General features: G+C 43.5%; 1 non-coding gene across 1 annotated transcript; it reads left to right on the forward strand.

Moving 5' to 3' along the window:
- The first annotated feature begins 16,730 nt into the window (after window positions 1-16,730).
- Window positions 16,731-16,803, forward strand: TRNAT-UGU (transfer RNA threonine (anticodon UGU)). The gene has a single exon. It is a non-coding gene; the product is annotated as a tRNA-Thr (tRNA).
- The last annotated feature ends 7,774 nt before the right edge of the window (window positions 16,804-24,577 follow it).

The raw sequence follows: 24,577 nt of genomic DNA on the forward strand, positions 1-24,577 counted from the left end.
AATTTCCAAAAAGATGAATTATAGCTAGTTTATTTTATCTGTTTCTTCTAATTGGGCTGTATTTTTCCTTCAGCAGTACTTTTACTCCATTTTTGGATATTACATTTTGTTTACTGATTAAAATCATTGATGACAGAATAGGAGATAAGAGCATCATGCAGTGTAAGCTTTTTTTTTTTTAATAGCTATTTTCTTTAATTGCAGCTGTGAACCACAAGTGGAAGCTGAGCATCTGGACAAGCTGCACCCTAAAGAAAGCCTCTGGGGAAAATCCGAGTCAGAAATCCAAATGCTAGGTTATATCGTGCCAGACTGTAGAACTTTGATAGAGACCCCCTTATACTGGGATTGCTGGCAGGGACCAGTCACTCGGTTGAATAAAATCTAGTTACAACGGAACTACTCATTATAGTTCTAATACTGGTTTCAAATAAGTTTTAGAAAACAAAGGAATTAGAAAATAAAAAGAAGGAAAATTACAAGTACTTAATAGAAAATAGGACATTATTATAGGGTACTTGTAGAACAATTGTGTTTAGAACATTTATTACTGATATACTCTTACGACAGCTATTCATATAAATAAATACCTTTTTTGCCAAGGCAGCAATACATTTGCACGCTTTATGAAATCATGTTGGGAATTACTAACTCAAAGCCACAAAATGCAGCAAATGAAAAGCTTACCAATTAAGTTTTTGAGAGTATTGCCATTGCTTTCATTAGAATCAGGAATTCACTCTCATTTTTAGTCTCTGCCATTCTGGTAAAATTGTTAATTATCATATGATTGCCCTGTGTCAAACTAATAATTTTCTAGCTCATAGGCAACTGTCACTGTAGTACAAAGGACTGTCTATTTTTAGTAAAACGCTTGATTTTTTTTTGATGTTTTGGTTATTGTAGTAGCCTTTAAAGAGCCTGGTGTTAATTCATTTGGAATGAAGCTACACTTCTCAGGTAATGTGTATTTTGTGGTGCATGATGCTTGCTTTGATTGGCATGTTGGGTTCCTGCCTTCACAGTGCTCTGCAAGGTGCTCTGCTATGGCATTGGAGCCTCACTGTTTGTATCAGTATGCAAACCCCATTCCCTAAAACCAGCAGAATTAAGAGAAGTCAATTTAAAAACTATTAAGGGCAGTGTAAGTAATTAGGAAAACTGATACAAATTAGCAGAAATCATAGGAATAAATGTAGGGAAAGGTCTGGGTGTTTTTTTGTCAGGATTGGTGGGCTGATATCCATCAGGTGCAGCTGCTGATTGCTGGTTCCTTGCATCAGAAAGCATCATGCTCCCACTGCAATCTGTGCAAAATAGGATGGATTTAAACCTCTTATTTCTCATTCTCCACTGTATCTTGTTCTCTGTCTCATTTTCTTTTATTATGCTGCTCCAGGTTTTGCCAGGCCACATCCCTCTCTGCAGTAGGTTTCTTTGTGCTAAGTATTATACATACTGCACGAGGAACACGGTTCCCTCCTCATCCAAACCACCTCTTACCTCCTCCAGCTCCCAATCTTTGTTCTTTCAACTTATATATTCTTCTTGTATCCAAGTTCCCCCTTCCTGTTTGCAAGCTTTGCTTGAGCTCCAGCTTACCATGCAAACCACTCTTATCATAACTCCTTCAGTAGTTAGAGGTGGGTTTTGGGTTCCTAATGGTGGCTGTGAAGTGGCAGATGAAGTGAGAAATGCTGTCCTTTGCTTGTCCAAAAGGCAAAGCCTGTGTTATAATGGCTATTATCTCCTGAATATCTCAGATTTCTAAAGGGTTTTAAAGTAGCACTAGACTTCTGTGGTTAAGCACCTAATTAGTTCCCTAGCTGTTGTCCCTTTTCCTCCAGATCCCTTGTTATCTTTAATTTCCTCAAGATCTCCCAATTTTCCTGTAGCCAGTATTGTTCACAAACATAATGGGCATGGTCTCAGGATGATGGAAACTCGTTGTTCAGTGAAGTCATGGAAGTTCACAGAAGCTTCTGGAGCCAAGGTCCTTCTGCAGGTTAGGCCAGCAGATGACATGACCTGCTGTGGTAAGATGTGCACCTTCTTTCTTATGGATATCTCAAAAAGAGGATTTTTTGAATGAGGATGGCTTTCCCAGTACAGAGTGATGCTTCGAAGTGTTCATAAAAGCAAAGTGCAAAATGTCTGCCTAATGGCAGCAGTCAGTTTTCAGATCACCTATTTGTCTCTGTCATCTGCTTAGTCATCCAGTAATGTACTGTTTGAAGGTTATATTGTGGTTATTTTGAAATCAGTGACAGTGATCCCAATGCCTTCAGTGGGAGCAGGCCTGGATTTTAGCTAGATGTACAAATTATTTGCAACAAGAACCTTTTGATAATTTTCCAAATACTTCCATTCATTCCAGAGTGGGTTATGGTGTACTTTGTCAAGGGACAGTTGTCACATCACATCAGATTTGGTCAGTCTTTTCAAATAAAATGCCCACTTTAAGATAAAATATTATATTTGTACATTAACAAGCCAATACAGATATTATGTAGCTATGTATTTTCATATCTTTTGTATAAATTATCCTTTACCAGTAACTGTATATTACTGGTATATGTTGTGTTCAAACACATGATCATATGTTTTGTATTACATTCTGTGCTTAACTCCATAAATCAAGGATTCAGCAGGATATTTAAAGGCAGGCAAGAAGCAAAGCTCCTGCTCTACTTTAGAAGTCTGTATGCAAGTGGCTTTAAGTTTTTTCCAGGTTCCTTCCAATTGCATATTGAAAGTGTTCTCCACTCCATTTCACCTCTTGAAAAAACAGGCTTCTCTCTTTAGCCTCTACCTACGGCATCGTAAAGACTGCCCTGGCCCCCTGCCCCCACCAACCCCATCTGTGGCTAAAAATGTCCCAGAAACAAAATGTGCTGCCTCTCCCCTGGGGGAAGGGGACACCTTTTCTTAGCAGGAACGTGTGTCCTTCCTCTCTGCTTGTCAGGTCCGTGAAAGGCGGCCTGTCCCTCGCTGTGGGCGCGCAGGGCCCGGCCTGCTGCAGGCCCAGGCTGCTACCACAGTGTGAGTGTTAGCTGGGCGGCTCGATGGGAGATGATGAACTGCACAGCCATGTGGTATCATTTATCACCCAGCCTTCACTTCAACATTCAAAGCGTGCAATGTGGTAATTTATAAAGATGTATATCGCTTTTTCTTTCTTTTTTTCTCTTCTTTAAGGGAGTATTTTATGGGAAGCCATGGTAAATTGTCACTAAGACAGTTAGAGAGCACCCTTAGAAAATAGGGCTGCACAAAGTATTATTTAAAAATACTAAAATACTTATAAAAACTTTGCTAGGAGAGACTGAGAAATACCTGATGGTCTCCCGCCCTCAGCCCATCAAGGGTAAGATGATGCTGACAAAGTACTGCTGGAAACTTGAATAGGCGTCTGTGGTGTTTGAGGTTTTCTAATTAGCAGCCTTCCCAATGCGGTACAACTTAAATCTGCATTTGGCATTTAGTTATCAGGGATAGTAAGCTGCATTTAATGATCTTACCTCAAGCATCTGCTTGGCAGACTGATGGGCATTGTGCATCTGCCTGTAGCCAAAGGGCTCCTCTTGCCCTGTCATCAGCCACTAGAAACTACCCCATCTCCCAAACCAGAAGTCAGAGGTGCAGAGTGGCAACAGTCTGGGCAAGCAGGAAAGGACTTGGGTGCCCAAGGAAGGCAGAAGGAAGGTCTAGGACCGGAACCAGAGAGGGAGCAGAAGAGACCATGAGGCTGATGCATGGATGAAGACCTGCAGGAGGATGGGGAAAGAACATCTGAGACCACCATGTGGGTAAAGGAGGCAGATATTCCCCCAGACCATGGTCTGCAAAGGGTGTCAGGGCTCACTCCACTTGTCTCCTTCTGGGGAAGTGTCTCTGCTCCTGCCGGGATCTCCCCAGGTCTGGCATGGTTTGTGGCTGGGAGCTTCCTCATGCTCCTCACGCCAACCACTTATTAGACTCCAAAATGCAATATGCTTTGTGTTGCCTTGCTGTAATTTGTTAAATGGTTATGGAGAATTTTATCACTATAAAGAAAAATATTAGCTGTACAGTTGAAAGGCCTGTTCCGAATGTTCCAAATGAATATTCCACATGAAAGAATTCCTCTTGTTTCAAGCCACCTGCATTTTACTTACATGTTATTGATCTGATCGAACAGTTCTTGGATCAAAGGCACGTTGCTAAATGAGCAGCCAAGGTGGCAATATGCAAAGTGGGCAGCTGTTAAAAGAGCGGCTTAAATAATTGCACAAGGATTTATTTGGTAGCATGATTAATGGTTATGGAAATATGTGACATGATACCACGGAGTAGCATGCGGTGACTGATGGGGAAGCTGTGTAAGGCCAAGCTTAGATCCCAGAATATGGGAAGCAGTAATATAACTTGTGCTGATGGTAAAGTGGTGCTTATTATGACACTTTGGGTTTCATACTTGCTTTCCTACTGAAAGTCAAACTCTAAAGTATATTGTGTATAATATTTCTCTTGTATTGAGGTTAAGAAAAAAAGCTCTAGCTAATAGTGCATTGTATCAACAGACTGATTCAAAGAGACACCCTCATCTTTCTTTAAAACTCTTTAATAAGCGCACATATTTTTCTGGAAGTTCATATTGTTGTAATTAACACCTGAGAGAATCAAGTAACATGTTAAGGAGGAAAAGGACTGTTTGCAAAGTTGCCAGTAGTTGGCACAGGAGATGGGAAGGCAGAGTAGAGAACTGGAGGCTAGCTTTGCCATGTGGCAAAAATATTGCAGACACTGTGTTTCCTCCTCTGTGGAGAGTGCTGTGGGACTCCTCTTCACTCTGCTCAGATTCTGGCCTTCCTTCCAAACCTTTTGTTTAGGAACTCACAAAGTAGAATTTTATATATTTAAAAAATAAATAAAAGCAAAACCCTGAAATATTAGCAGACAAATTTAATACTAGAGGCAAAAGTAGGCAGCAAAAGCTCAGTGTGAAATCCCAGTCCAGGGAATATGGAGTGCAAAATTGTTACTGATGTCACTTGAAGAGTTCCACAGTGGACTTTTTTATTTAATTCTATTTCCATTATTGGATACATTTGAATATAAATAGGATCTTATATGGGATTTGAGTAAGATTTCTATAGTTTTATGTGCCAGAGACTTGACTGCAATAAGTGAAGGGACATCATCCGCAAAAATTGTATTTGGATTTTAAAGGTGACAGATATTAGCTGTTGTGATACAGCAACAACTGCAAAAGCTTTGAAAAGAGAGTGGTGTGGGCAGAGCTGTTTAAATGAAAACATTGTTGCTCATGCTAGGCAAAACAGAGCTCTGAAAAGAAATGTCTATATTTGAAGCCTTGGAAATGTTGTTAATCTCTTTATGGCTGCGAGACAAGTGGTGATGTTGTAGGATTTGAGAGAAAATCTCAGATAACAGAAAATCTGGCATTTTAAAGCCATAATGTAGCTTGCAAACCTCAAGTGTTAGTATTGGCAAGATTACAGTTTTGGTGAAGAGTTTTCCGAACAGAAGGAAAGAGGTGGGTCTGGGGTGTCCGTCTGCCTGCGGTGCTGGTTCGTTTGCACTGCTGGATGATTTTCTTGGCACTACTGCAGCATAGGATCGTGTGATGAGTGAAAACCACAGTATTTAATTACCCTTATGCTCAAAGGCTCTAAAATATTGTCTCTTCTTTATTCCATCACAAATACAATATATGTGATGACTCTTTGCCCTTAGGAAGCCCTCACTGATAGCCCATGGTGGCTTCTCCATGAGAGGGAACGGGAACCTCTGTTGTTTTCTATGGCCCTCCTGAGAGCTCATCTCAGGCAGTTGCAAATGAAGGTTTGCTGCAGGATTCATCTGCCACTTCAGCAAAAGCACTTCTCAACTGTGGCCTGCAAATGCTACGTGGCAAGAACTGTGCCTGCCCAAGAGCCTCCAAATGCTGCAGTCACAGTGTTAGGAAAAAAACCCTATAATTTATATCCTCACACACACCTGAAAAAAACAGTTGCATGGTTTTATCTGTTTTTTTTTTTCTGAGCAAAGATTTGTTGTTATAGGGTTTCTCATGAATATCAGACTGCTGGCACTGTTTATTATATATTATATTTATAACCAGGAACAAATCTGGGCTAGTTTCACCAGGCTTCTGTAAGGCACTACGACAATTCCCATGGCACTTAAACTTCTTCTGTGGCACCTTTTAAAGCAAACACAGAAAAATAATGTTATTGATTTAAGTGTGATCAGGACAATAGGTTTATTTAGATACCGTGTTTATTTTAAAATGTTGATCGTTTCTCTAATCACTTTCTCATTTCTTTTCTGCTGCAGTTTGACTGTACAAACACACACTATAGAAGCTTGGAAAGTAAGTTAACACTACTAAAGATTGTCTATCCATCAGCTGGGACTCCATGCATCAGAGGTAGGGTAGAAATGCTCGTGATGTTTGGGTCCCAAGAAGCTGTTTGCAGCTCCTGACTGGCAGGGACTCTGTTATTTCTTGCCTCCTGCTATGACCATGTCTCATTTCTCGCCAGCCTGAGAGTTCCAGGTTTGTGGGACCCCCTGTCAAAGTTATTTTTTCAGGGTACACTTCCCGGCTGTGCATAGTTCTCCCATAAGGAAACCTTTGCACCTTTCATGAGGAATTTTTTTAGCTCCACTCCATTTTATATTTCTGTTTGAGAATTCAATTTTTTACTTAGTTATCTGAAAGGAGATATTTAGCTGCAGGACAGCAATTCAGATAAGAAAGAGCAATGAAACTTCTCATCTGTGGATCCAGCTTTAAGCTCAGGTTAAACTACTGTTTCTAGTTATTGCAATCAAATCATTTGTTTAAAAAAAAAAAGTAAGAAAGAAAAAAACGGGATAATTCAAATAATTCAAGACACAGTTTTCTCACGAGGTACACTGGGAAGGTGTAAGCACCAGTAATGAAATGGGGAGTGTTTGGAAGCAGTGAGGTTGGTAAGGAAGGCTTGATTTTGTTCTCACAACATGAGGGTAGGTAACCTAATGAAGGTACCAAATTTCTGCTCGTGCCTATGAGCAGAGGTGCTTTGGTGCTGATGAGCTTCAGAAGCTGGGTAGGCAAGCTCGAACCTCAGCTTACCCCAGTACAAATTGCTTTGTATTTCTGGCCTGATCCAACCTCATAAATTATCTGAGAACTTACTGTTAGATCCAGCAGCAGCTATTGCTGTTTTATTTAAAATATAGCTGGAGAAGGAATAAGCAGTGGCCCACTCTTTGCAGTACCTTAGTGGTTCTCTGTTAGAGAGCCCACAGACATGCAGGGAAATACCTCAGCTTGAGATATTCGACACACTTTCCGCTTCCCCAGGAAGTCCTGACTACTGAGCCCCAGTCTGTTGCAAGGTAGAAACATTCTTCAGATTTTCTGTTGAAATTATGCCATTGTAAATAAAATAATTTATAGTTCATTACAACAGATTTGGAAATTGAAAGTTTGGGTTAATATGTGAGATTCTTTTCCTTCTCTTCACTTCTTAACTAAGTAAGCTCTGTTCACCTTGTAAGGTGAGTACCCCCAGAGTAGCCTAGAGCCACATTATTGGGATGGAGGCAGTGGCTCTGAGGATGAATCCTGAGTAGAAAGAGGCAATTAAGACCTTTGGAGAGGCGGTAAAACACCGTGCTGTGCTAAGCAGTCCCCATCACCGCGACCGTGCGTCCTGTCTGCTAGATGCTGCTGGGAAATGCTGGATTTGCTCCCGCTGCTGTGCTGCTTCTGTGCCAGAAAGATGAGTTGTGACAGTGAATGATAAGCACCAAAGTCTCCTCCTGGATCTTGGCTTTGGTGGCTTAATCTTTAGTGAGTTTCCCCAGGCCAGGCCTCAAGTACTTAGAGGTGCCTGAGGGCAGGACAGAGGCTGTGGCATTGCACTGCAGTACTGCTCTATTTGCTTTCTGAATAGCTTCTTGTCAGTAGTGCTGTCACATGCCTGGAAATTCACTTGAAGGTATTGGAAGGAGACCCTCTTTCCACACACTCCAACACACGCAAAGTTTTTTTTGATGGTGCTTTCAGATAAATAGCTCTAGCAAAGCCTCAGTTTTGTTTTATCACCATAGATAGCTCCAGGAAAACAATCCCTGCTTCTGCAGCCCAAACAGCTCACTTTGCTGCCAAGTGCTATCTCAAAAAGAGGAACAATATAAACTAATTTCATACCTATTCAGTTCAATAATAGGCATTGTTCTAACTATGCCTCTAGTGATAAGAGACAGAACAGCTTATTTTCTATTGCTAAGCAACTGTGAGAACAGTGTGCAGAATTCAGCCAGCTCTAATGGTCTGATAGGGATCAGCATCTGAAGTTCTTGTTTGCATTCTGAAGTCAACAGTAATTGTAGTTCTCTATTAACGTTCATTTAAGATGGTTTATGGCTGCACCAAATTCAATCAGGATTCTGTCTTAATGGTGTTCTGAATGGTCTGCTCTCCCTTACAAAGAATATTTAGCTATAATGCGTTACACTGCTTTAATCCACTTGTTTTGATACAATGATGAAGTGGCATAAAAGGTAACATGGGAAAAATTAGGTAATATGAAAACTCTCTAGAAGCAAAAGCTGATACTATGCATAGCACTAAGTTGCGGGCAGTGTGTTTGAGGTAATCGGTAGGGTGTCATAAAAAGGTATTATTTTGGTCTGAGATGCAAAGACATCTGCAAACCCCTCTACATTTGGTGAACTGGAATCCAGAGGAGACCGGTAAAAGCCTAAGGGCATTAATCTGTGGGAATGCTCCCAGCTATAGCTTATAAGTTCCTTTTAGTCATTTGCATGCCTCCTCTGGGAGAAAGGACTTTCTGGTTCTGTCTCATGCAGTGCAGAGATGAGGAATGGGCAAATGTGCAATGTTGCAGAAGTGCATCCCGCATTCATAAAACAATTTCTCATAGCTGTATTATTCCTGTAGCCTGAAAGGAAACCGCCTTGGAGAGGATGGTATCTCTTCCGGTGCTCCTGTCAGTATGGGCAGCCACAAGCAGAGGAACTGGGGACTGCCTGCTGCTGGCCCTGGGATCCTGCGCTTGTACCCGCTGCTGCTGTTGTGGGGGTGTGAACACAACTAACGCCTGTGCACAGATGCAATCCTGTTGCGTTCAGTACAACCACTGCTGTTCCCTGTTAAGTGAATGCTTAAATGCTTTGTTGGCACAAGCTGAGAAAACGAGCACCTTGTCTGACGCAGCCCATGCAGGTGAGACAGCATTGCCTTACTTAGCCCCCTGCACCCCACAGCCTGACTTTGTAAGAGCCGAGACGTAACACGAGAGCAGAGGAGTCGATATTCTGAGCAAGGACTTCGGCCAGCTGCCCGAGTCAATGCCCTAGCTCATTGCACAGGAGTTTCAAAATGCAGGGGCAGAAAGTCGAGCCCTGCCCTCCCAGCAGCTTCAGCAGTGTCTGAGTCACCCCAGCGCTGGAGAAGGCTGCAAGCAGGGCAGATGCTGCCTGACCGGGCCTCTTGCAGCCTCTCCCTGATGTAACAGTCTTCCCTGCTCAGTATATAAGCCCAGAAAGCACCTAAAAGCTGTTCCTGAAAGCCCTTACTTGCTCTCGTTTATTTGTTCATATGAGTCAAGTGTGACTTAAATCAGATGGGTTTGCAAGAGCTTTACAGGAGCAGCTCTTTCCTTGTTGGTTCTGCACATAAGAGTGCCTGCTTGTGGAATCATGAAAAGAATGGTTGCACCCTCTAGTGTATAAGAACTCACAAGAAATCAGATTCCTAACAGCTGTATCTGAATGAGAATGTGTAATATTAAACCACAATAAAATCTCCTTGTTAGCTTTGCAAGAGTTTACAGTGTTAGTATTTCTCCTTCAAGAGAAGGGATAGTAAACACCAAGTTCATGCTAGCTGTAATCCCTGCGTTCAAGAATTGTAGAATTTGAAAACTGGTTTTGTTGAGTTGGATTTTTTGTTACACTAGGACAGCATATTGTTGTTTATAGAAAGAAAAATGGGCAATTCAAATCCAGACCTCCCTGAAACTCAGTTGATCAGTGCGGGTTCAGCCTGTTAGTTCAGTAAAGTTTGTAATTGTGTTTCATTGAACTCTAGGGATTCCTGAATGTAGGACTGCTCCAGTAAAGAAAAGGAAAAGTGTGTACTTAACTGTCCTTCAGAAACCACTGTCCCGAGTGCTAAAGGCGTCTAGGTTTTGGTGATGCCCCTCATCCCACTCTAATTAAGAGTTATGAAGTTTTTCAAAGGTGTTTTAGGACCTAGGAGCCATTGATCACTTCCTTATTCTTCAGATGTGACTTTACTTATGCTGAGTTTTGTCCATGATGTTAAAGATGATGATCCATTTCCTGATTCAACCAATACAGACTTGCTTTGGTGGAACCCAAAAGAGCAGTGCAGAGCCCTGTGAAGCATCAACAAAATTCGGGTGTGCCGATGACATTGCCCACGATCAAAGTACGTAATTGCATGGTCAGCAATAGCCACTTTTGTGGCAGTGTTAACAGTGAGGACGTCCTTTCCCTCCCTGCTAGGGCTGCAGTGATGTCCTTTGGAGCTGCAGCCCGAGGAAAACTTCTCTGCTGCTCTCAGGAGACACCACTGATGCTGTGGGTTGCCAGCTTTGTTCTTGCAGGTTGACTCTTACAAGCTTCTGGATATACGCAGAGGCTCTGCGCATGCACAGGGCATGGTAATGTTAAAGAACATGAGCTCCCAGCAGAGGATGTGATAAAGCAGGGGGCACAAGGAGGCACAGGGGCCTGGATGCTTGCTGGGAGGTTGCACAAGGAAATGTCTTCTCTGGGCACGGATCTGTAGATGGGTCGAGGCTTTTCTCTTCCTCCTCGTTGTGACAGAGGAACTTGCTGTGCTAGCTGGAATGGCCTTGAACTCTGAGCATGTACCAAAGAGGCCCTGAGCTTTTGAAAAGCTTATTTTATATTTAAAAAAGTCAAAATCCAGATTTGTAATAAAAAGCAAAAGGGCAAATACTTTTAAATTTTAAATAATTTTTGAGCTACCATTGTAGAGAGGTAGAAGTTTTATCTGGAATGTATCTGCTTTTTGGCTGCCTGTTAGCAATAGTTTTCACGGACAGATTCTGATCTGGCCAAACTACATATATGTGTGTTCATGATTTTTTTTTTTCTTTCCCCCCCTGCTCACACCTCCATTGAAAACAGGATTTAACCATTTCCCCGGTGTGTCTGCAACCCAATCACTGCAGCGTGGGCAAGTGCCTGAGATCCTGAAAAATTATGTTGGCAAGGGAAAAAGTGGTCTGTTTTCATTATCCAAGCAGAATTAAATGAAAAATGCAAACAAACAGCATAAATGAGGAAAATTAAATTAGATTTTCTTTCATAATCCAAGTAGTTTCTAATAGTAAATGTATTCTAAAATATGACTTTCAGCCAATAGCGCTTACCATATTAAAAACAGGCTGATTTTATTTACTGTATAATACTTAGTAGACCCTTCAAGCCACTTTATTCTGTAATTTTAAATGAATTCATTGGACTTTTCTTAAAGCAAGAAAAGTGGTTGTATTTTTTTTTTTGACACAATAGTGTCTTAACTCATAAAGGAAGATACTGGCAGAAGCTGCAATGACTTTTTGTCAGGTATTATTTTCTTCCAGAATAGAGTCATCATGCCGATACTGCAGTGTTCTTTGTCATTTGTATAATAGAATCAGAGTAAATAATACCACATAGTGCATGAAGAGGTTACATTTCAAGGCTCAATAGTAATATTATGATGTAAAGTACATGAGCCACCAAGTACTGTTGTAATGAGAATGTTAAAAATATAGCAATCAGGAAATTACACTGATATGTGCAGGTGCCAGTTTAAAAGCAAGCACCCACCCACACTTGGAAAATTGAATTGATGCACATTAGAAGCTGCTATGTGCAAGCTACTTCTTTAAATCCCAAAGCCAGATCTTTCTGTATCACATGGTTTCTTTTCTGAGTCTTTTTTTTCTACTTTCATAACTAGATACCCAGCACTGTTTTTGGTTGACAAAACTTGAGTTGAAAGAATACTGAGATTTATAAACTATTCATTGTAATTAAGAAAGTACCAGGCTGTGTTTGTAGGGACAGATGGAAAAATTCTGCATATTTCCTTCTTCACATTAGAGTTAATACCAGGCCCGATTCTCCCAGTGACACATGAATAGGGACGGCTCTTCCTGGGCACAGGAGTCGTGACCTTCCGGGGCTGTTTAGATGCAGCTTGTTGATGGTGGACTCACTCCTCTCATGGATTGTTTGAAATAAACTGGAAGAGTTTTAATTTGCAGGACAGATTGCCATCGGCGTGAAACGGGCAGAAAGCAGGAGACTGCTTCAAGTCTCAGCAAATGGACAAAGTGAGCTCTTAACTTTATTATTATTATTATTATTATTATTATTTTTCCCCTAGCCAGAATTTTGATGCTTTAGCAGGAGAATATGGAGAAACACGCTGTTGGTAGCAGGCACCGCATATCTGAGGGACACAGAGTTTTTGTTTTCAGGGCTTTTCAACTAGAATAGCCCCAGGTCACAAAACTAGCCATCACAAAGCAATGTAGCTAAGAAGCAAGATTTTTCTTGTGCTGTATAAAGAAATCAGGTGTAAGCAAGAGATGTTAGCAACAGAGCAGGGGAAGCTGCTCCTAGAAAACAGCTTGCAGTCAGACTTGTCATTTTTCACAGGGGAATGTCAACGTAAACAGTAGGTAGGGAGCGATACACTGTTCTTGGGGGGACACAACCGAATCAGCTGAGGGAGAGGATGAGGTGCTAATTCCCCGCGCTCAGTAGTGAAAATAACTCAAGAATTCAAGGCTAATCAAAAGACTACTTTAAAATGTTTATCAGTGTTGTATAGAAGTTCCCTTTAAACCTGTTTTTCACAGCTGATGCTGTTCTGCTGACAGCCATGTGATATGGCTTGCAACAAAATATATTGGGCATGGCCAAGTCCCATAAACTGAAATGGGATTTTGCTCTCGGAGATTGCAGAGTATCATACATTTCTGGACTTCCAGTTATGCCCAACTGTTTCCGTAAGAAAAGTGTAGCAAGTTACTTCTGCCCCTTAAAATACAGTACTTTGCAAATTTAAAATTACACATGAGATAGGTCCCTGCATTTATATTACAGTTAGGATTGCCTGAAATTAATTCAAAGTTTTGTTTTGTTTCTCCCTTTAAGGAAAGCTAGTTCTATTCTGTTGTAATATGCTGGGCTGGGGAGGTACTGTATTTCAGTTAATACCTTATTCTTTCCCCTTTCTAATGTCTAATGTGATATTTCACCTGAATTTGATGGTACGTGTTCATTGGCAGACTTTTTTGGGTTGGTTTGTTTGTTTGTATGGTTTTTTTCGTTCATTGGCAGACTTCAAGTGAGATGAAGGATTTTAGCATTTGCAAAGACACTAATATTTGTCCAGATTTCCCAGCAGCCTCACGTGGCTATTATTCCAAAAGGCATCACCTTAACGTCTTGGAGAGAAAGTATTGCAGCTAATGCAGCTTGGCAAGTCGGGGTAATATTCCCTGCATTACCTTGACATGGTTTAATGGCATGAGCAGCGTGCACTCCGTGTTGGAGAAAATTACCTGTTGACCCTTGCTGTAGCTAGATGCCTGTTCTTAACTGGATAGCTATGAAATGGTGTGGAAAATCTTGCATGAACTCTGCTCTCCTCCTGCTCTGTCCCATAGGGAACTCATTTCCTATCAGCCTGCCCATTTTAAAAAAAAAAGCCTAGCTTTGGCATTTTTGTTTGATAGAATATTATTTCATATGTGCAGTGGAGAGTTACCTGGTGAGCCTTCCTCCTGGCCCATCCTCCTAATGAAAAGATAAACATGCAAGTTATTATAAAAAGAAATAAAGCAAAATGCAAAAGGATGGTTCTATTATACTGATGGAAAACAAAGATACTGTAGCGCTCCCTTTGCAAGAAGCAGGCTTAGTCCACTCAGGGGACATTCCTTCTTACCCTGGGAGAAAAAGTGGCCCATCAGACACACAGGTGGTCTTGATAGCTGTGTAATGTGGAAGAACTAAATTCTTTCAGTGTGTTGCTCTCCTTAAGCAGGAGTGTCAATACCCGAACTGGATGGGAAGCAGTGGAGAGTCAGGGCCTCAGTCTCTCCCTTTGATGTCCCAGCTAGCACGAAAGGCAGCCTGGGCCACTGTTCTGATACAGAGACATTAAAATATGAAAACAAGAGGTAAATAATCTGCTGTAGAGAAGATCCCTACAGTTTGGCTGGAATCCTGATCCACAAAGCTACTTTGCTGGTTGCTGCCATTAGCCCAACTGCAATATGTGCAATACCAGATTACTCGTCAGGCCAGCATATTAACATGCACAGCACTAATGTTTTGGGGCCCTTAAAATGAAGAGCGCTAATAGAAAAATCCCTTCAATCCTTTCACATGAAATCCCACCATTTTGAACTAACAAAAATAAATGTAATGAACCTTCAGTGATACTGCACCATACAAAAAGGTCATTAAAATGCTTTTGAAGGACTAGCTTTGTCAATACTAATGCACTGAAGAAACTGAGTCTCTCCGAGCTCAGGCAGTGATTATTGCAGTAATAGATTTTGGTAGCTTAAGTTAGACAAGCATTTTCAGGCTTCATATGCAAAAGAATTGCTCTGTCTTATAAAAAGATGGGATACTCAATAATATTGAGGCGAAATATTAAGAATATGTGTTTTAAAGGAGTATTGGCAGCTAGCTATTTGGTCAGCTCTGAAAATGTGTTTGAAAGATGTGTGGGGAGGTAAAATACAAGAGTGGTGAAGGCTAAGAAAGCGGTAACGGACTATTATTAGGAAGGCAAATGATTTATTTGTTCATTTTTGTTTCTATTGTAGTTAGGGATTTTTTTTTACAGATTATCTATCTGCACATTGCCTCAAGTGATTTGAACATAGCAACAAAGTGAGAATGCATGAAAATTTTAAAGCATAATTAGTTCTACTTTGAGAAATGGGCCCATTTCTCTAATTTTGAGTTCAGACATCTTTGACCTTGCTATTCATTTTTGGACTAAATAAAAACTAGCTCAAGATTTAGTAATCATTATGTATGAGGCTTGGGTGCATTTCTGACCGCAGGAAAACAAGTCAGCCTTGTTTTATTCCTGTAAATGAGCTTATCAGGAAAAGACAGCATGGATGGAAAAAGTCTGACTTTTAAATCCTTACTTTCAATCATTTAAGGTGCCAAAAAGAGTGGTAAGAATTGATTTTTAATTATCAGTGTGCTTTCTCTTGACAATACTTGCTTTGAAGAATGTAGGGAACAAAAGCATTCTTCTTACTGATATGTGCTGCCACTTCCAGTTTTCTTCTGCTCAAATATCCTCACTGATGTGTTTTAGGGGGTGTTTGAGGGGAGGTTGAACATCTTGGACTCCACCAGAACCCAGGGACATTGGCCTCAGCTGGGCTGCCAGCTCTTCTGTGGGTTTTGTGCAGTCAGATCTTTGTGATTCTCTGCTCTTCTACGCCCTAAGAAAGCATCAGTTGTATTCTGCATTGTTTTTTTTCATCGTGCAGTTGTCTGCTTTTCCAAAGTCAACTAAGAACTCCTTTGGTTCCTCCAGACTGTCTTTCTGAAGGGTCTGAGGCTTTTAAATATTAAGCCAGGTACATTGTTTTTGTGCTTCTAAAGGTGCCTTTGCACCTTAGCTTGAAATGGGGGAAGCTCTTGTCCTGGGGTTACTGGGTCTATCCCTGTTACTACTTCATAGACCTCGCTGAAATCTTTGTAGCTGGTGTGACTGCATGGTGTATTTTGCTGGATACCCTTGATCTGATGGAGATGGGCATGTGGCAAGGGACATGCAGGAAGAAATTTGTAAAATTCTTTAAAAGATAATGGCTGTTTTCTTTGTGTGTTTCACCATGTAAACAAATAATCCTGTCAGTACTATCTTGGTGATTAATAATCTATACTATTTATCTTCTACAGTATTCTTCTCTTAAATCCCTACTGCATTTCATACATGTGTGTGGGCATACAGGCATCTGCTAGGGTTACAACAAGTTTTCCTTTGGGATGCCCCAGCCACTGAAGTACAGAGTGGCAAACAAGGTCTGATTAGCAGACAGACCTGTAATTGTAGCATTTTATTATTATTTTGTGTATATATATATTTCTCATAGTTGAGAGTTTCATGCCACTTCCAAAGTTAAAGCAGAATGAAGGGGAGACACCTACTGGGTTTATTCACTTTTCCCGAGTGCTTTCACAACTCTCCGAATTCGCACCCATGTCGTGGGTACAACGCGGTTGTATCTGCTGCCATGGGTCCCTCGACGCTCCGGCCCCGGGACCCTGGGCCAGGGGGTTTCTCCACGGCAGAAACTACCTATTTACAGGCCCAGCGTCCCCGTCCTGTCGCGGGCGCCCGCCGTCGCCGCCCCTGGCGGTGCAGCCGGGCCGGGCGGCGGGGAGGCCGCGTCGGCAGCGCCCCCTGGCGGCGCGGGGGGCCGCGCTCCGCGGGGAGCGGCGCTGGCGGCTCCGCGCGGCCCCGCGGCCGACCGGGCCTTCCCGGTTCTTCCTCCGGCGGCCGAGCCCGCGCCGGCTGCGGCCCGGGTGGCGGCGGCTGCCGGCCGAGGGCGGGCGCGGGCGCTGTGCAGCCACTTAAGGGAGAGCGCGGAAGAGGTTGTAGCGGCGGCTCCATAGCTCAGTGGTTAGAGCACTGGTCTTGTAAACCAGGGGTCGCGAGTTCGATCCTCGCTGGGGCCTTTGTGCCATTTTAATTGCTTGTCTGTCCTTGGCGCCACGGCAGTGATTTCGGAAAGGCAGGAAATTCAAGGTTAATTTTTATGCTGATGGCACCGTCTTGGGAAACATTTAGGGAGCAGTTTTGGTAAAAACAAAGTATTAAGGATAAGGGTGCCTGCCCTGAGAGGGGCTGGGCAGCCCTGTCCAGAGAGCAGAGCAGGGATGGCCAAGTAAACACTGGTGCAGCTCACATTGCATTTTTCCTGATGGATTCCCTAAAAAAATGACCTTGAAGGTTTTAAAAGGACAAACTTGCCCCTGAGTGGAGAATAAATGGCACAGGATTGCCTGACTGTTTTTCAGAGAAGGGCAGCCACTGGTTTTATTTCTGTGCCAGGGAGAGTAAGTGTAGAAAGAGCTGAAAAAATCCCTAGAAATCCTCTTGAGCAACACACTTTAAAAATATACATAGCTTTCTTTAAGAAAAGAAGATATGAGCCAACATGTCCTCAATCACTGTGTGCATTGGCAGAGGGAAGGCCAGTGCCCGTGGTGTTTGCGGTGCCGGGGTCTCGAAGCACAGCACGGCTACTGAAGATGTGGGTGGCTGGCAGAGGCCGTGGCTTGGTGTGACTGGGCAGGCGCCCCGAGCAGACGTGGGCAGCGCAGTGCCCTCAGCTGGTATGGGCACCGCAGCCTCCCTGCAGTCCCCTTGCTGTGCTGGGGACAGCTCTGAGCTGTGGGGACGCACAGCGTTGGGTGATTGGACCACTGCTGCAATGGAAGGAGCGAGAGGATGGACAGGACGTTTCTTCCCTAGGGCAATTTGTTTGCACTCCATATTGTCCCAGGAAAGTGTACTCTGTCCGAGCATTATCATAACTAACTGGGCCCTCCTTAGTTCAGCAGTCATCTCAAGAGCTTTGGAGAAGGCCCACGAGATGCTCTGCTCTCTCTGGGGCCTGGCCAGAGCCCAGGCACCATGTGGCCACAGTCTCCATGTGAGGGGTTGGGTTTTGCCCTGCCCTGCCCTGCCTGGTCAGAGGCTTGGCAGATCTCCCGTGTGCCCTAAGAAGTTGTTTGTGCTCATGCTAGTGCAGTGTAGTGTAGTTTCTTTAGTCTAAATGTGACAGAAAACATGACTGAACATGTGTGCCCTGCCCCTGCAGCGCGGGCTCCAGCATAGCCTGCGTGCGACTTGCGGTGACAGGGCTCGGCCACCCTCAGCGTGCAAGGGGGTATCGCTCATGTGAGGCTTGATGGACGAGTCCTGCACATCCATCGTGGTTGTAGGAGCAGGGTCTGCCTATACCCATTTGCTGTACGTAGCTGTGTACGTGAATGGCCATGGAGGCTGTTTTAAAATGCTGGCCAGATGACACGTGCTTTTATAGCAGTTCGGAAGCGTGAGTGAGAGCTAAGCTGCCCAATGTTAGCACAGAATTATGCTTCCATTTTAGGCATCTACTAAACGAATCCTTTTTTTTTTTTTTCCTTTTAAAAAGAAAGCTGTTATATAATCAGTGAAGAGAGGTAGATGCTCTTGAAAGCCTCCAGAGGGAGAGCCTGCTCACCAAACTGCATGCCTGAATGTAGGCACACTGCTTCTGGACGTACCCAAAGACATCTATAACTCAATGGTAACTGTAGAGAGGATGCAGGTACTCCGGGGACACTGCTTCACAGAGCACCTGCAAAATGGGCCCCAGCAGGCTGCATCTTGTAACCAGCAGGAAGTGGGAGAAGCAACAGCGCTGAGGCTGCCTCGCTGCAAAAGAATTTTTATCTGGGAGGGTTTTATACGCCAGTGCTGCAGCCTTGGGACTGCAGGGGCTCCCTTGGCCGCCGTGGTGTGGGGACTCGCTGTGAGGCTGCTTCTGCTTGGGAGACTGTGGCTGTCCATGTAAATACTGATACCACACGTGAAGCAAGAGAAATGCTTTATTATCCGCTTCCTAAAATGTTGAGATTTCTGCTGGTGTGATTAATTTTTCATTTTCCAGAGAATGCTGCTGTTTGCAATCCCTGTGCTAATGAGTCTAGCTAATAACTGTGGTGCCGGTACATGCAAACCATCTTGAATCACAACCCATTCCCTCCTGAAAAAGGGTCAGAAATATGTCTGCTCATTCCCTTCAAGGCTTTGGTGTTGCTGATCACATTGCTGCTGCAAAACTAATCCATAACAAAAGTCATTCTTAAGGTAAAAAAAATAAGGAATGAAACCACGAAGACGAGTATTTCTCGCTTCACAGGGCAGCTGTACAGAGAGCTGTCCCTGCTGATGGGCTGATATTTTCTTAGACTGATAAAACACAATATTAAAGAGCAATATCATTGTATCATCGAGACATGCAGTAAAAAGACTAACTTAAACAGGACCTACCCTCTGTAGAGGCAAAATAAGTGTATAGCGTTTTTATGCTTAATTTGCATTGAAAACAAGGTATAGGTTTTAAAATAATTAGAGGAAGCTTGAATTTAAACCCATAGAATAAAATACATGCAATTTCTTTCCTGTGGATTAGAAATTGCTTGTAGCTGTTTAAAACTTTTTATGCATTGGGTCTTGAGTATCATGTTTTGTTTGGACTTGTTATTTTAGAATTGCCTGGTGTAGGAATTTGGTATTTGCAGGTTTAATCTGCAGCAAGGTGCTTGCATCACATTAGTATTAACTTGTTTTATTCAGAAAGCTAGATGAATAACGTCCTCATCACTAAGTGAAGAGTATCTCCTGTACTTGCAGAAGTGAGCTTTGGTGAAGGCTAGTGATTAGTTAGAGGAAAAACAGATGAACTTCAAGATGTATTTTGTTTAATCCTGGGTTTGCGAAGAAACTATAGGATGTGCATCCAGCTGCTACGCTGCATGTGACTGGTAATATAGGTTGTTTGCTGCTTTTCAGTTGTTAGTTAATTAAGCTTGTAAGCTGCGGGCTGACTTTTGCAGCCCAAACTGAGCCTTTCACGCTCAGTTTTTAGCTGCTTTTCGGAAGTTTGAATCCATGGAGCCCAGGGAGCAGCGCCGTGTGTCTGTGCTGGTCTCCTGGGGCTTGTGCTTCCCCACTTTGCTTGTGCCGGGTTGGAGCCAGAGCTGCTGCCCAAGCTGAGGCCCCGCGGCTGGTGAAGGGGCCGGGGTCCCCAGCTCGCTGTCCGAGCGCTGTGACCTGGCCCGGGAGCAGGCGCGAGCGGCCGCAGCGGCCCTGCTGCTCGCGGACCTTCAAAATGTCAGCCAGCCAATTAGCTCAGCGAAGCCTTTCGAAACATTGCCCGTGAGCTTGTTATAATTAAAGTGCGAACACAAATAGCCTGCCTTCCCAGGGCTGAGTCGCCGAGGAGAAATTGCAGCACGGGCCTGAGTCTGAATCAGATAGGAAAAAGTGCAGATAAAGCCTTCTTATTAGATGAGATTTTTTAATGTCTGGTCTGCGCTGTGATTTTCATCCCTCTGCCGGGCACCAGCAGCGCTCGGGCACCGGGAGGAAGATGCCATGCAGAGTGGATCCGAGGTGGCCTCGGGTCTCGCTCCTCCCCGCGGAGCTGCTGAGCGCCGGGGCCGGCTGCCCCTCGCGCACATGGTCAACACGGCTGGGAAGCGCCAGGCGGGCCCAGGGCGCTGCCCCGCTGCTGGCAGGAGCCCGCGGGTCGCACGGCCTCCACGGCGCCGCGGCGGCAGCTCCGACCGCTGACGCGCTGCGGCCTTCGCCCTGCCTCCTGCCTGCCCGGGGCGCGCTCGGCTCCATGCGGCTTCGGCCCTGCCTGTCTTACCTGGGTTTTAAAAGCTGGTCTCTAATTTATGTCTCTTTGTTCCTTCATGCCATTACAAACCTGTTAAGAGAGGCTTTTTCAACACCTTACAGATAAGTTCAATCTTTTTTTAAAAAAATGCTTCCTTAAAAATAGATAGTTTTTTCTCCCGTGACTTTTTCTATTCCCTTTTTGGGAAGATATTTGTATCCTACTATTGTGGCACTTCTAGTGTTGTTTAATATTCAGTTTGGCTTTTCTGCTTCCGCAGGGGTTCAGTTTCCTTTCGGCTAAGAAAGAAAATCTAGGTGAAGATGTAATGCGGCTGGACAATTGGCCGCTAAAAATAGTTTGCTAAAGGTTTGGGCAATGCAGAGATCTCTATAAGAATCAGATTTGCAGACGATGTGTATTCGGTCCGAGCAGTTTGCTTAATCCTTCATGCTCTGCTAAATGATTTACCAGGGCTGTTGCTTAATAAACCTTCCTGGATCCTCTCTATTCTGTTATCAACAGTCACCAAACTTGTAAATATAGTTGCCCACCAAGGCATGATGACATCTATCTTGTTTTGTCTCATCATACTTGTGACGTGTTTGCTTAAGCCAACAGGATAAAATGATACCAGCATCTGTTATTCAGTGGTAGCTGAAATAATGTACCTGATTAGGTGAAATTGAAGTCTGAGGGGTGTTTGTTAGAAATGGAGTTATCAGAATTTGAGACCTGCTTCATTCAGCGGCACCTCCTGCTTTGGTGCATCCTGCAAGTGGGAGCAGAAAAGCCCTCTTGGGCAGAGCCAAATTCCAGTGTCCCTAATCAGGATTTTACTCATACCTAACTCCAAACCTCCCGCTGATTTCAGCCTGAGAAAATATTGGCTAGGTACAGAGTAGGGATTTCAGCAGTTGGCTCTGTGATTACAAGATCATCAGCCCATGTGTAAAAATTGTATGGATAGAAATAAGTGTATTAATATTAAATAGGGTGCATGCAAGAGTAGGTTAGGAGCTATACCATAAGTTCTGCTTATAAGGCGTTTGACTTCTAAGGATAAGTTACAAATTACCCCTTTTTAGCCTGGAACACCAGAATGAAAAGATTACTAAATTCTGCTATTGATGGTGTGCTCAACTTTTGATTATCCCAAGCCCTGAATTTCTGAGCTGTTTCTTGTAGGTAAAGCAGTTTTACTATATGATTTTTAATTGGTATGTACATTACCTTCCTATGTACAGCCTTTCCTGCCTTGCTTTTTATTGCCTCTCTGTGTACTGTGTTTTTTATGTGAGTATCCAAAAACAATATGGGACCCAAATCCTTTCTTTGACTCCCTATTCTGTTCCTACAGGGTGAAATTCTGGGGTTTTTCTTTTGTTTTCATTTTTTGAGGTATGCCTTAACAGAGTTTTTCTCACACTAGTCAGTAGTTTCCATTTCTATCCCAAAAGAGGCATGCAAATGGTTTTGATGTGTGTTATGGTTAGCACCAAACAGTTTTGTGATGGCGAAGAGTTATGGTGAGAAAAGAGAGAAAAGGGAACCATGCAAAGGCTGGGAGCTGTTGCCCAAACAAGGATTTGCTGTTTTGTGAGGCTTCCAAAACAGTGTCAACGTAACATGCCAGCTAATGCTAAGGATGATCAGAGCTATTATCCTGAGAAGATTTAGCTATTGAAAAATTAGTGAAGGATATAATTACCCTGATTGTTAGCTGCATACCAAATTGTCTGCAACAATAAAATTATTAACTGTTAAGCTTTAAAAAGCCCATAAACTAATAAGTTGAGGGTAGCTGTTCATAACACTGTCCTTGAAGTTAATGTAATTAAAGTCCTAATACGCACAGTTAATGTTTCCCACTTAAACTGCAGTGTCGTTACTCTGCACCAGTTCCTCCAGGCCGTGGCCGCTCTCCGCAGGCAGGCGAGGTTGGCTGGACCAACAGCAGTGAGGCCCAAGGGAAGGGCTGGTGGCTGGGCTGGGCACACGGTCACCCTAGCACATTTCTGAGCTCTGAGACATCCCTAAGGGACCCTCAGGAGAGGCATCCTGAGACCTTGCTGTCACCTTGGCGTTTATTCAGTGCACAGCACAGTGGGCAAAAAAGTTGCACGTCCCTCTGCCAGCTAAACCTGCAATAGGATCACCCACAAGCTTTTTACGACAACCATTGCTACTAATGAGTGAGGAACCCCAGGTTCTCGCTCATGGGTGATGATACCTTCAAAATGCTACATGTGGACAAATCCAGAGGCTGCTTTTTCCTTTTTCCTGCTGATCCATGCTTCCTGATTCCTGGTGCCTGGCTGCCAAGCTGCCGTCTGGTCCCCCGCATGCCCGGCTGGCTCTTTCCACTGTGCACGGCTGTGGTCGGATGGTACCTTGGCGCAGGACAGTTTGGCTGCTGCCGTTACTCTTCTCCTCCCGACGTCCCATGGCAAGCAGTGTCCTGTGCAAGGTGGTTTTGCTGATGCAGGTGGCGTTGCTTTGCCGGGAGGGAGGTGCAGCAGCAAGTTTGGTGAAACCCCGTGCTGCAGACTCCAAGGTGTGTGTGTGGGCTGTAGTCTGGGCTTGTGCTGAGCACCCCCATGTGCTCCCTGCCCTCACGGAGCAGCCGGCGGGAGAGGGAACTGGAGAAGCCAGCGATGTCCTAACACATGCTGCTTGACTTGGGGAAATGACCTGTCATTGCAGCTTTGTCTTAATTGGGTGGTTAATTACAGGCAATCTGCCTTTGTGCAGTTTGTCTGTGGATGAAATATTGCCCTTTCTTCAGTGTCCCCTGTAGACAAGCTCTTTGGTGACTCTTGCTAATGACCTCATTTCTGTGACACTGCGAAAGCCGCTGGAGCCCACAAGCAGAAGCTATAGATCAGTTTCTACTTGTACTTAAAAAACAGATAAGGTAAGTTATAATTTAAAACCCTCCTGAGGGAGAGATTAGTCTTGCATGGTCTGGTAGCTGTCCCTGACCTTGCTGATAGAAAGAATATGACCCAAAGGGAAGCTGATAGAGAAAGAAGCATTTTAGTCCCAAAATGCTTCTCATTAAAGATGTGTTTTCACATCATGAATAAGAATAGAAACTATTGCTTGATGTCCTGTTTTTAAAGGCAAGAAAAGGAACAGTCTAAACTATTTTTATTTGTAAAATTATATTACTATATATCAATACAGAAGGCTAGAAAATAAATGTTTAGGAAAACTGTATAGAAATATAGTAGACTACATCCAGATGTAATATAGTGCTCAAGCAAAGATGCCCCAGTCTGATGGGATCCAATTAACCATGACAGTCTGTCAGCTGATGTTGCTATAGGTGGCTGGGTGTTTGCTTGCAGCCTGCCCCAGTTGCTCAGTAAAATGTCTCTCAGCTGATGGAGATCAGTAACCCAGGAAGGTCTGCAACCATTCTCTTTGTAAATAAATGCACATGTTCATACTCCAAAATCCCTTCATTCTTCCCACACTATCTATTTTATAGGAAATAACAAAATTTATGCCTTGTAGTCATTGACCTGCAAGTGTCAACTCACTGTGAATTAATATAAAAATATTGTGCAATCTGTGAATCAATGAATATTTTGGTAAAGTTGTAGATGTTTTAAGATATAAACAGTAAACACCAGTTGGATGGCTCTTTATGGGCATGTGCCTTTCCCATCTGGAACTGAGTGTTTGGAGAAATTCATCGTGGGGCTGGTGCAATGAGACAGGATTTGTCTGCTTTCTCTCCTGTGCCTGGAACTGCTACTTCTCTCCTTCCTGCCCTGCCCATTTACGTGCTGAGCCAGGTGCTTTTTGAGGTCTCTTCAGAGAGTGGAAATATTTCTATCTGGCCAAGTAATAGGATCTTTGCAGGAAAGAGCACTGAGGAAGAGAGATCCAAGCACAGTGAGGTGTCACGGCGCTGTAATGCAGCACTTCCCATCATTTCCTCACAACACTTGAGCTTACGGGCAGAGATAGCCCTGCTCGGTGCCGACGGCTGCTGGGGCTCCGTGCGTCTGCCCGTGCCGCGCGGGCAGGGCCCTGGCTCGGCC

This window comes from Tinamus guttatus, unplaced genomic scaffold, assembly GCF_059628265.1.
Source record: "Tinamus guttatus ecotype Peru unplaced genomic scaffold, ASM5962826v1 Tinamus_guttatus_pri_ptg000048l, whole genome shotgun sequence".
Taxonomy (NCBI): Eukaryota; Metazoa; Chordata; class Aves; order Tinamiformes; family Tinamidae; genus Tinamus; species Tinamus guttatus.